The sequence below is a fragment of the Panthera onca genome, chromosome A1, assembly GCF_046562875.1.
Source record: "Panthera onca isolate mPanOnc1 chromosome A1, mPanOnc1 haplotype 2, whole genome shotgun sequence".
Lineage (NCBI taxonomy): Eukaryota > Metazoa > Chordata > Mammalia > Carnivora > Felidae > Panthera > Panthera onca.
This window is the reverse complement of record NC_138339.1, coordinates 96,276,752-96,289,114: the sequence shown is the minus strand read 5'-3', so window position 1 is coordinate 96,289,114 and position 12,363 is coordinate 96,276,752. Positions and strand designations below refer to the sequence as shown.

At 39.6% G+C, this 12,363-nt stretch overlaps 1 long non-coding RNA gene across 1 annotated transcript in view; it reads right to left on the bottom strand.

The window, feature by feature from the left end:
- Window positions 1-11,882, bottom strand: part of LOC144615660 (uncharacterized) — a 29,060-nt gene extending 17,178 nt beyond the window's left edge. The window contains exons 1-3 of the long non-coding RNA XR_013554058.2: window positions 11,761-11,882; window positions 4,892-4,926; window positions 3,869-3,957 (exon numbers count right to left, since the gene is read on the bottom strand). This is a non-coding gene — a long non-coding RNA (uncharacterized LOC144615660). The remainder of the gene's footprint in view (window positions 1-3,868; window positions 3,958-4,891; window positions 4,927-11,760) is intronic.
- Window positions 11,883-12,363: the final 481 nt, after the last annotated feature.

Genomic DNA, 12,363 nt, shown 5'->3' with positions numbered 1-12,363 from the left:
AGAGTGTGCTTGGGATTCTCTCTCTCTCCCTCTCCCTGCCCCTCCCTCCCTCCCTCATGCACTCTTTCTCTCTCTTTCAAAATAAACGCAGCAGGAGAAAAAAAGCAGTCTGGGCAAGGCCACCATACTGACAAGGAGGCAGTTTTGTCCCCAAATGGCTCTGACCAGATTTCCCCTCACTCCAATCTCAGCAGGCAGGCCATTGATCTCGTATGCCTCATCTGCAGCCATGACTCACAGGACTCAACAGAAGAATATCAAGTTTTCCATGCCATACTCAACATGTTATTCAGCAGCCTTCTCTGCAGTAAAAAAAAAAAAAAAAAAAAGTATTCTCAGGGCGCCTGGGTGGCTCAGTCAGTTGGGCATTTGACTCAGGATTGTGAGTTCAGGCCCTGAATTGGGCTCCACACTAGGCATGAAGCCTACCTAAAAAAAAAAAAAAAAGTATTCTCTTGAGTTGAGTAACCCTCTGGCAGAGTTATCCCACAACAGAAGGTGTCGGGGGCAGAGAAATACCTCTACAAGGACTTCTTCAAATAGGAAGCATAAATTCAAGCTGCTCCAATCACTTTGTGCTTCCTGTGCTCTCCTTTCAGAGAGGAGGGATGATTTTTTATTTTTCCAATTGTCTGCCTTGTCCCTCTTCGAGGCTTTACCATGGACAGGAACACCAAGGTCATCTTCTAGATCTATAGGAAAGTTCTATTTGTTCAACTAACCTACAAGAAGTTTCTAAATTCAATGTCTTTGCCTTGTTTTATAAATGACAAATAGATCACCTGGCTCAGGATACTTTTTTCAAAATGTTACACAAAATAAAATATGTCAAAATTATTTTCAAATTTCATATATATAAACATGTACTCTCTCAAATGTAGCAAGATGCTGGCAAAGTATAATTTGCTTAAGAGCAATTTCTAAATTGAGATTTGTGCTTGGCTATAATATACATTTGTCATTTCTTGGACAAACTTTTCTTGTCAACTCCCTACTGTTTTATTTGAATCAAAAATTGGGGGCCCCTGGGTGGCTCAGTCAGTGGAGCATCTGACTTCGGCTCAGGTCATGATCTCCCAGCTTGTGAGTTCAAGCCCCACATCCGACTTGCTGCTGTCAGCCTCTCAGCACAGAGCCTGCTTGGGATCCTCTGTCTCCCACGCTCTCTGCCCCTTCCCTGCTTGTGCTCTCCCTCTCTCTCTCTCAAAAATAAATAAAACATTTTTTAAAAATTGACTTTCATCTTAAATAGATATGATCAAAAGATTTTTATGTTTTGAAAGTCCACAATATGAACTCATCCTTTTATTATCCAGTCCTACAACTTACCTGGAGTACTTTTAGCCTAAGCCAATCTTTCAATATTTAATGTATGTAAGTAACACATGTTCCTTTTAGAAATTCTGCTTACATTCCACAACAGCAGTGACTCTGACTGCCCACTGCTGTCATTCAAGTCTTGAGGGTTCTAATTCAGGTTTCAGGATGACTAGACACACCACCCTCATCCTATTGGAGCCAGAATGAATAACACAAAAATAATGACACTTATAATTACTACCAGACAGCTTGCTACTGTCTTTAGAGTTCCCTAAAGCCAGATGCCCCAAATGTTTGCTCATAATTGCTTATTAGGTGGTCAGATTACAAAGCAAACCTTTGCTTACTCAAAATAAAATTGCATTTTAAAATTGTTTTCATTTGAGTTACAATGTCTCTAAATTAAACACAGAATATAGGGGCGCCTGGGTGGCTCGGTTGGTTAAGCGTCCGACTTCGGCTCAGGTCATGATCTCACGGTCCGTGGGTTCGAGCCCCGCATCAGGCTCTGTGCTGACCGCTCAGAGCCTGGAGTCTGTTTCAGATTCTGTGTCTCCCTCTCTCTCTGCCCCTCCCCTGTTCATGCTCTGTCTCTCTCTGTCTCAAAAATAAATAAACGTTAAAAAATTAAAAAAAAAAAAACACAGAATATAAATATAGGTGATCCTTGAACAACACAGGTTTGAACTGTACAGGTCCACTTACATGTGAATTTTTTTTCTATAAATACAGTGCAGTAAATGTAGTTCCTCTTTCATGTGATTTTTCTTAATAACATCTTCTTTAGCTTACTTTATGGTAAGAATACAGTATATAGTACATATAACATACAGAATATGTGTCAATTGACTATTTATGTTATCAGTAAGGCTTCCAGTCAGCACTGGGCTATTGGTAAAATTTTTTTTTTTTTTAATTTTTTTTTTAATGTTTATTTATTTTTGAGATAGAGAGAGAGCATGAAAGGGGGAGAGTCAGAGAGAGGGAGACACAGAATCTGAAACAGGCTTCAGGCTCTGAGCTGTCAGCACAGAGCCTGACGCGGGGCTTGAACTCACGGACCGCGAGATCATGACCTGAGCCGAAGTTGGCCGCTTAACCGACTGAGCCACCCAGGCGCCCCAAATTTTTGAAGACTCAAAAATTATACATGGATTTTCAGGTTCTTGGTTGATGGGGATCAGCACCTTTAATCCTTGCATTGTTCTAAGGTCAACGGTACTCATGTATAAATACATGAGTTGTTTTTATGAAGTTAACCTGTAACTTTCTATTTTAGAATTATTACAAATGTTGAACATAGTCAAATCCCACTAAATAAAAAGAGATTGTTTTCTTTATAAGGCAAATTGTGTGTTTCAGTGACGATGATTCAAAAATGATCATTTCAAGTGGTTTACCTTAAAATTTTGAAGAATCTATTGTCTAAAGTCCTGTCTGCTCTCTGCTTTCTCGTTCCTTCCTATACCACAGATTAAATCTCATAACTGTTTTTGAGAGTCTTTGTCTGCCTTCCTTCTCACTCTACATCTTATTTTTATAAGGAAAATTTGTTGACAATTTGATACTCAAAACTCTATGCCTATTTTGATCTATCTCCATAGTAACTACACATTCAGCACAATCTAAAACATTAGACAAAAGACAACAATATATAGCCAATAAGAAATCGTTTTCTAAAGCCTGGATCTCTGGGCCAATCCAGTATATTTGCTATGGATTCCATCATCATCTTTGTAATGGAATTAACTGTTCCCTTTAAATGACTCTTTTTGGAGAAATGACATGAATCTAATATACAAAATTGTGCATTACCCTGAAGGATTGCTTCAGATGTAATGGTATAGACAAAATAATCGCATGGGCTGAAATCCAAAGGGAGAACAAATCCTAAGGTCAGGTGTGGCTTCCCTGTGGCTTGAGCAAAATTATTACTTCCATCAAGGGAGCAATCCCCCTGCCCAGCAGGAAATCATTGGCACTCTCCTGAGTCACTTGCAAACTGTGTTATTATAAATGCGACATCAACTCACATTCACAATCATAGTCCCATAATTTTTCAATGTAAACATTTAAAGCCCCATTTCATGGGCCTGTCTGTTCTCTTGATAAAGATGACAGAATCGCTTCTCGGCCTTTTGGCTAAGATCAAGTGTTGATAAAGATGACAGACTCCAAATAATATTTAGCCAAGTGACAGTGGCTCTGTAGATGCCTGCTCAGGAAGGCTGACCACCAAGGAAACTGACATGTTTATATGTTGGTTTCCCCAGCACCCATCATTATGAGTTCAGGTATTGTAACACATCAGACCTTACAACACAAGAGACTGCCAAAGGCTTACACAAACTACAAAGCTACGCTCTTGTTGGTGAATGATTCAGATAATTACAATGAAAATAACATCAATAAGGTTCATAAACTGTAACTGATATTAAAGAAAACAAGTGAGCTTTAGTATGTGGGAAAAGAACATAAGATTCTGGCCTAGTATCATAGAATCCTGTAGCTAGAAATTCCTTAGAGCTCATCCAGGGCAGTCACTTACCTGATACGGAAATTTCTTCTACAGCATTCTTGGCAAGTGGACATTCAGCCTCTCCTTGTTCATGTCCAGGGTCTAAGAATGTACTACTGCTGTTGAGTGAAAATTTGCCTTGCTGAAATTTCCACTTATTGATTGTTTTCTAGGGCTATTAAATCAATTCACTCACTCCCTGTACTCGTTAGAATGATTTTTCAAAACACGTTATAATTATAATAATATCAAGCATTTATTGAGTACTTACTATACACCTAGCACTGAAGTAGGTATTTTATATAAACTATCTTATTTATTTAGTGGTTATAAGCATTAACTCCGGAGCCAGACTTTCTGAGTTAGAATTCTGGCTCTGCCATGTACTAGCTGTATGACATTAGAAAAGTCATTTAACCTCTCTGTGCCTTGGTTCCTCAAATATGAAATAGGGATAATAATAATTATGCCTACATGATAGGGTTGTTAAGCCAGTTGAAAGCTAGTATATGTAAAGTGTTTAGAACAATGCCTAGCATGTGATGAACACTGCAAAAATGTTGTTGTGCTACTCACGGCTATTATTATTTCTATCATAACCTCATTTTGCAGCTGAGGAAACTGAGGTTTAGTAAAGAGATTAGGCAACATAAGTATGGGATTTTCAATAATTATTAAATCGCATCTAGAATTAATTTCTTATCCAGTGAATTTGCAATTTCTTATGTATTTGCTATTCCATTTAGCTTTGTGTATTAGTCTACTTAAATATATTCAATTCTGGGTACTCTTCTCAGTGTTCAATTTGTCCTAAGAGTTTAGAACCAAGAGTACGGCTTCTCCAAAAGAAGCACTCCTAATATTATATTCCCCCATGAAACAAAATAAATCAGCATTAACCCAGAGATGGGTTATAACAAAAATACAAGTGTGTTTAGAAAACAGTATTATAAAATCTATCAAGCCTTTTCAGAGGCTTTGATTCGATAATCTGACTCCTGGAAAACCATTCTAGAGAAATAATTCAACAAATCAAGTAAGCTGCACACATACCTGCAAATCTTTCTTGTAACATTACCAGCTCCATCCTACAAGAATATATTAGGGGTAAAAATGACGGGTATAGTTAGATTAATTATGATGAATAGACATGAAGGAAAATTATGTAATTAAATAATCATTATGACCTATGGAAACATGGAAAGAAGTTTATTATATGATACTAAATGGAAAAAGAAAACCCAAAATTGAGTTATAATGGAAATTATCACTATTAAAACATGTATGCTAGGGGTACCTGGGTGGTTCAGTTGGTTAAGTGTCCGACTTGGGCTCAGGTCATGATCTTACGGTTCATGGGTTCAAGCTCTGTGCTGTTAGTGCTGAGATACTCTGTGTCCTCTCTCTCTGCCCCTCACCTGGTCATGCATGTGCGCATGCACATGATCTCTCTCTGTCAAAAATAAATAAATATTTTTAAAAACCACATATGTTTGGGGTGTCTGGGTGGCTCAGCTGATTGAGGTTCTGAATCTTGATTTGGGCTCAGGTCATGATCCCAGGGTCATGGGATCGAGCCTCGAGTTGAACTCCATGCTGAGCGTGGAGCCTGCTTGAGATTCTCTCTCTCTTTCTCCCTCTGCCCTTCTCTCCCAATCACACACTCTCTCTCTCTTTCACTAAAACTTAAAAAAAAAAAAAAAGTGTGCTTGAAGACAAAACTGAGAGAAAATACTCCCCAAAATGGAAATAATTCTGTTAAAATGCTACACTCACTGGCTCACTTCAAAAAAAAATTTTTTAATTTATACAATAGAATACTATATAGCAATGAAACTGAACTAAAACTACATGTATCAATATGAATACATCTTGAGCAAAAAAAAGTTTCAGAAGGATATATGACATAATTCCATGCCTGCAAAGTTTTTAAAACACGTATATGCCCTACTATGTATCATTTGGAGTTGCAAACACACATACCCATGTGGTAAAAGTTTAAAATTTTGGATAACAACAATAAACACCAAATTTAGGCCAGTGATTACTTCTGATTAGGGAGGGAAATGTGACCAGGGAGAGATTACTTCTTAATCTGATTAGAGAGTAAACAGGATATTCATCAATATTATCTTCTACCAGTGGTTCTCAACTCCTCTGAGAATTTTATTAAAAATACAGATGCCTGAAAAAACAAAAACAAAAACAAAAACAGATGCTTGGGGGTACCCGGGTGGCTCAGTCCGCTGAGCACCAAACTTCAGCTCAGGTCAGTTCACCATCTCATGGTTTGTGGGTTCAAGCCCTGCATTGGGCTCTGTGAGGACAGCTCAGAGCCTGGAGGCTGCTTTGGATTCTGTGTGTGTCTCTCTCCCTCTGCCCTCCCCTGCTCACACTCTGTCTCTATCTCTCAAAATAAATAAATATTAATTTTTTTTATTTATTAAAAATAAATACAGATGCTTGGGCCCCACCATCATAGATTCAGAGTCAGTTGGTTTAAAGTGAGGCCTGGGCCTCTGTAATTTGAAAAACTCCCAGATGATTCTAATGAGCACCCAGTTCTCACCCACTCAGTGAGAGCTGAGCAGTGATGTGGTTTGTTTTTTGTTTTTTTTTTTGTATAGCTAAAATATAGAATAATCATTAAAACTGATCTTTAATATTGCCATCTTGTTTTAGCAATAAAAACACAAGATTTATAAAATATGTATCTTAGGGGTACCTGGGTGGCTCGGTCGTTTAAGCATCCGACTCTCATTTTTGGCTCAGGTCATGATCTCACAGTCAGTGAGACTGAACCCCAAATCAGGCTCTGTGCTGACAGCATGGAGCCTGCTTGGGATTCTGTCTCTTTCCCTCTCTTTGCCTCTCTCTCTCTCTCTCTTTCTCCCTCAAAATTAATCAGCCGTTTAAAAAATTTAAAATAAATAATAATTAGAAAAAATTTTTGAAGTATCTTAGATTTTGCTTGACTCCTAAAATTAGAGACCCCTACAGCTTTCCAACCACAGGTATCTGTGGGCTCTCTGCTACCCACAGTACAGAGAACCCCGCGTGTGTATTATGCAGGAGTGGAAACCAAGCCCAAGCAGATCAGGGAAACAGTTCTGTTTGAATCATCCTGCCAGCAACAGCACAACTGAAAATGACACCCCCACACGATTGTTTCCACGCAGAATGAATTTCACAAGAGCTCCCTTCCAGAGAGCGACTTCTGCACCAGCAGCTTCCTCCTCCTCTGGGCCTCTCTCTCTCTCCACTGTAATAAAGGAAAAAAAGGACAGAAGCCGATCTGTTCTGTCTCAGCAAGGCAGGCTTGTCAGATTTCCAGGATGCCAGGCCAGCGGGTACAGTGGCAGAAGCACCCCGTGGGCCAACAGGAGGAAACCAATTGCCTTCTAAGGCAGTCTGCCCTGAGCATGGTCTTGAAGTCAGAAATGGAAGGAAGCCAAAGGAAGCTGCAGTGGCCAAGTCCTGGCCGCAGGTTAGCTAGCTGAGGAAAAAGGAGCCCAGGAGCACTGACAAGTCTAACCACCCCACTCGCCAGCTGTTCGCCCTCCTCAGACTCTTCCTTTTCTTTCTTCCTTGCCTGCAGTCTCTTTGCATGGACTTCTGTCCTTATTCTTCCAGGTTTTCTTTAGAAACCAGAGTAGGGAGTGCGAAGGAGAGGGTGTTAGGCAGAGATAAAGCGGTATTTTTTGTAGCAGGGCAGACAATGAAATAAATGAAATGTAGGAGGATTAAGGAAAGAGCCAAATTAATACAATAAACATTATGAACCAAACTACGGTCTCTTAGCAACTTAGGTGCTCTTAAAAACAAAAGAAATGGCCTCTTTTGGTAAAACAACAACAACTCACTATTGCACTATTGACTGTCATCAATCTGTCGTCAATGGAACCTAAATTCTGACAGGACATTCGACACTTGAGATCCTGTTGGTCCAGGATCTCAGCACACCAGAGAGTGCAAATATTCTTACTGAAGGAACTTGAAAAAAAAGAAAAGGAAAAGAGAGAAGAGGCATATGGAATGAAAACAGCATTGCTGAAATTCATTTCTATTAAAGAACTTGAGATCTTTTTTTAAATTATTAAATATTTATTTTTGAGAGAGAGCAAGAGCACGTGCACACATGCGTGAACAGGGGAAGGACAGAGAGAGGGAGTCAGAGGATCCCAAGCAAGCTCCATGCCGACAGCACAGAGCCCAATGCAGGACTCGAACTCATGGAACCAAGAGATCATGACCTTATCCGAAGTCGGACATTCAACTGACTGAGCCACCCAGGCACCCCAAGAACCCAAAATTTTTAAATTGGATACTTCAATAAAATATCCTGGCTAAGATTTCCTAAGGAGTGCCATGTTAAAAACAGCGACTTCCTTTTCTTAGAAAAGGGATTCTGTGTCAGTGAGTGGTTCTTGTGGCTTCTTCACAGGAAGAAGTCATTGTAGAGGCTCAGAAAAGAGTATTCACAGTTTTCTCTAGACTGGAGGCACCGTGATGAATCCAGAGACATTGCAGACAGGTGTGCATGGAAACAAACGCGAGCAGAAGCAGGAAGGTTAAGGAATGCTCCTGCTGCTATCCTGCCTGGCATGCAACTTTTAAAAATTTATTTCTCCAAAGCGAATCCTCCTCAGGAACAGAAGCTGAGGGATTAAGCTATGTCCCAAGGACAGTTTTGATAATATTAATCATGTTGATAAACAAACTCAGAAACAACAAAAATATATCAAGCCATATTTCAGTTTCAGTGTTTGCCAAAAAGTCCCCAATAAAAGGAGAGAAACTGTTTTCAAGTTTCTAGAAGTCTAGCCATGAAGACGAAAGCAGAAAAACTAAGAGCTCTAGAAAGGAAAAAGGACAAAGCTTTTGCTATTTCAGTAATTTTTGTGGTCATTTTAAAATGAAAAAAAAAAAAAACCACTTTAATGAGTAATATGTACAAGAGATTTCTCTGGAATTATGTGACTGAGCTATCTAACAAGAATTTGCCTCACACTTAATTAATCCTTTGTGCAGTCATCAAGCAAAGAATGCCAAGAGTTTTGCATAACCTGACGTCTTCAGAAGCAAAGACCAGTCAGACAAGTTTCCAGATAGAAATAAAAATAAATGCAAATAAAAAGTAGAGACCAGGATTACATGGAAAAGATACAGCCTGTCAACAAAGAGAAGACATATGAGTCTTGGTCCCACATGAATTAAAAAATCAGTCCAATTAAAAAACTCAGATTAATTTAAAATTCAACAAATCAATCAAATACATCCAAAACTTAACACAAACTCTCCATTACCATTTAGATATCTAAATATACTACTTCATCGGACCATTCTGGATTGTAAACATGACAATAATAGCTTTTATATAGGAGTTTCTTTCACAACAAGACGTAAAATGGTTATCTCATTAATCTCATACCTCTGTGAGGAAAATTGAAAAAGTGATGACAGTCTCATCAGTAGGTATACATAATCTAGAACATTGTTCTCTAAACTGGGTCATAGGCGCAAATACGGAGAACAAACTGATGGTTACCAAAGGAGGGGAGGGGATGGGCAAAGTAGGTGAAGGGGAGTAGGAGATACCGGCTTCTAGTTATTGAATGAATACGTCGTGGTGATCAAAGGTACAGCATGGAGAATGTAGCCAATGGTATTACACCAGCTGGTAGCTACACTTGTGGAGGGCACAGCTTATGTAGACTTGTTGAATCACTATATTGTATACCTGAAACTAATGTAACATTGTGAGCCAACCAGACTTCAACAATAAAATAAAATCAGATAAAAGTAAAATAAACCGGGCTACAGGTCTTAGGAGTGTTAAAAAAAACCCACAGGCCCAAAATGGTGTTGAGAGGGTTGAGAAAATTAAAACTTAAAAGCTTAAGTTACGGGAAACTGAAACCTAACCAAGCTTAACCAGCTTGTTCTGCTTCTGTACAATTGCTTGGCGCGCCCATGTATTCCTGATCAATCATTGTTGCCTGGCACATCCGTATATTCCTGATCAATCATTGTTGCCTGGCACATCCGTGTATTCCTGATCAATCATTGTGATACCCGTACCCCCGGTTGTGGTCTGACCTAAAGGCAGGAACCAATCGAATACTGTTAAGTGTCCAACTTTAAACACCAACCAATCGCAGCTCTGTAACTGTGGAAAATTCCTGATTTCCCCATGACTTGTTTGTACCTGTCTATAAAAGGGGTGTAAAAACCTCTCTCAGGACCTCTCGGCGTCACTGGCAACGAGGGCGCAGAGGTCCAGGTTCGAACCTGCAATAAATGACCCTTGCTGCTTAGCTTTGACTCTGGACTCTGGTGGTTCGTTTTTGGGGGTCTCTTAGACTCTGGGCATTTCAGTGTCACTTAGGCCAACTCCACAAACCAGGGCTTAATACCCAATCTAATTGCAGTTTCAACCTCCTCCAGAAATACAGTCTTAATCAGTCACTCAGGAATTTACTGATCACACAAGAGTTGGCCACAGGAGCCCTTTCCATCCCCCAACGATAGATGAAGTGGGGTGGATGAAGTAATCTGTATGATAAGACCCCTGCTTTTCCCACAAAGGAAAATCCACCTTGCCTGGAACAATCCTTTTCTTGTGCTAATAACTTTCTTGCCCCCCCCCCCACCTTCCTATTTTTTTTTTTTAAAGAAACTATTTTTTAATGTTTATTTATTGTGAAAGGTGCAGAGAAAGAGGGAAAGAAAGAATCCCAAGTTCTGATAGCACAGAGCCTGATGTGCGGATTGATCCCACAAACCATGAGATCATGACCTGAACTGAAATCAGAGGTCAGACCCTTAACTGACTTAGCCACCCAGGTGCCCCACAAACGTTCCACTTTCTACAGTTCCTTGGAGCTCCCCTCTACTTGTTAGCTGGGATGTCCCCAATTCATGAATCTTTTAATAAAGCCAATTAGATCTTCAAATTTACATAGTTGAATTTTGTTTTTAACAGGAAAAGGCTGTATTCAATTTGTTTGGCTTCCTACAAGGGCATTGCATGCATCTCTTGTATAATTATTATAACGCAGAATTCTCCACGTGAGGGGTGTCAGCAGGTAAAGAAGATATATTAATACTCAGTTTACTTCAGATTAGTCCATCTCAGATCTCGTTTTGAAATTCCTCCTCCATTGGTTGGAGATTCTATCCCAGTGGTGGTGTCTACTGAGACAGAGAGCTGTAGCGCTGCTATCCTCATTCACTCATGTATTCATATATTATTCATTCATTCACATATTCATTCACTGGTAATTTCAAGGGCTGGCATGAGGGAACATTAGCTACATCTCTTTGATCACCATTATTTCCTACAGCAAATGCAATTTCAATCCAAACTCTCATCTTCAATCCCAACCAGATGATCACCTCTGAGTCATTTTTTATCAAAATTCTAGAGATACCACTGCATTAATCTTTAATACACATTTATTTTTGAGGCCCTGGGCTGGACACTGGGATATGGCTTAGATCAAGTTCTACCCAGGTCTCTGTCCTCAGGATTATAGAGTCGAGAGAGTGTCTGCTTGGGGCAAGGTGGGCACAGGATGAGGTTAGGAAGACAATTCTGATTTCTTAAGATTTTTTTTTTTTTGACTTCTTAAGATTCTTAAATTGAGAAAGACCTACATGATCTCACGCTTCATGAGATCAAGCCACACACTGGGTTCCACACTGACAGTAGGGAGCCTGCCTGATATTCTCTCTTCTCCCCTCTTTCTCTGCCCCTCCCCTGCTCATATGCGTGCACGTGCATACTCTCTCTAAATAAACAAATAAACAAACAAACTTAAAAACATTGAGAAAGACCTAGAACAGGATCCAGGATGTAGACATCCCTAAACATCCTCAATTTAGCAAAGCTATTAACTATAACTGTTCTAGATACTCACAGTGGGCCTTTCAGAAACAATAATTAAGCACTTAAACACAGACACGGTTCCGGATTTACATGCATCTAATATTAATTCTGTTCCTAACACAGAGCAAAACACTTGACAAATACACCAAAACATTTGCAATCGATTCATTGTGACTATGCAGAGAGGTTAACTGTGACTTCACAATATCTAATTGCTACCTCACAGAGAACTTGCCCAGGATCACACCACTGGGAAGTTGAGAAGACAGGATTCCAGCCATGTAGGTATGGCCCCAGGTCCTGTGGTCTTTGCCACCATTCTGCACGAGCTGCTGGTGCTCCTAGTTTCACTTGTCCTCCCCTTCTAGAACCCTTTGCAATGCAAGAACAACAACTACTTTGGAGGAGGAGTCCTCTGTGACATAAGGAAAATAGTTCTTGAATGAGTATTCTGTTCTTTTCCCAGCTCTGTTAATTAGCCCTGTGAACAAGGACACGTGTCCTCACCTCATTACCTCTCAGTTCCTGCATCTAAAAATGCTGACATGGAAATGAATGGTCTCCGATGTCCCCTTTATTCCTAAAATTCAAAGTTTTTGAAAGAAAAAATATATATTCCAAGTATATATTTTAA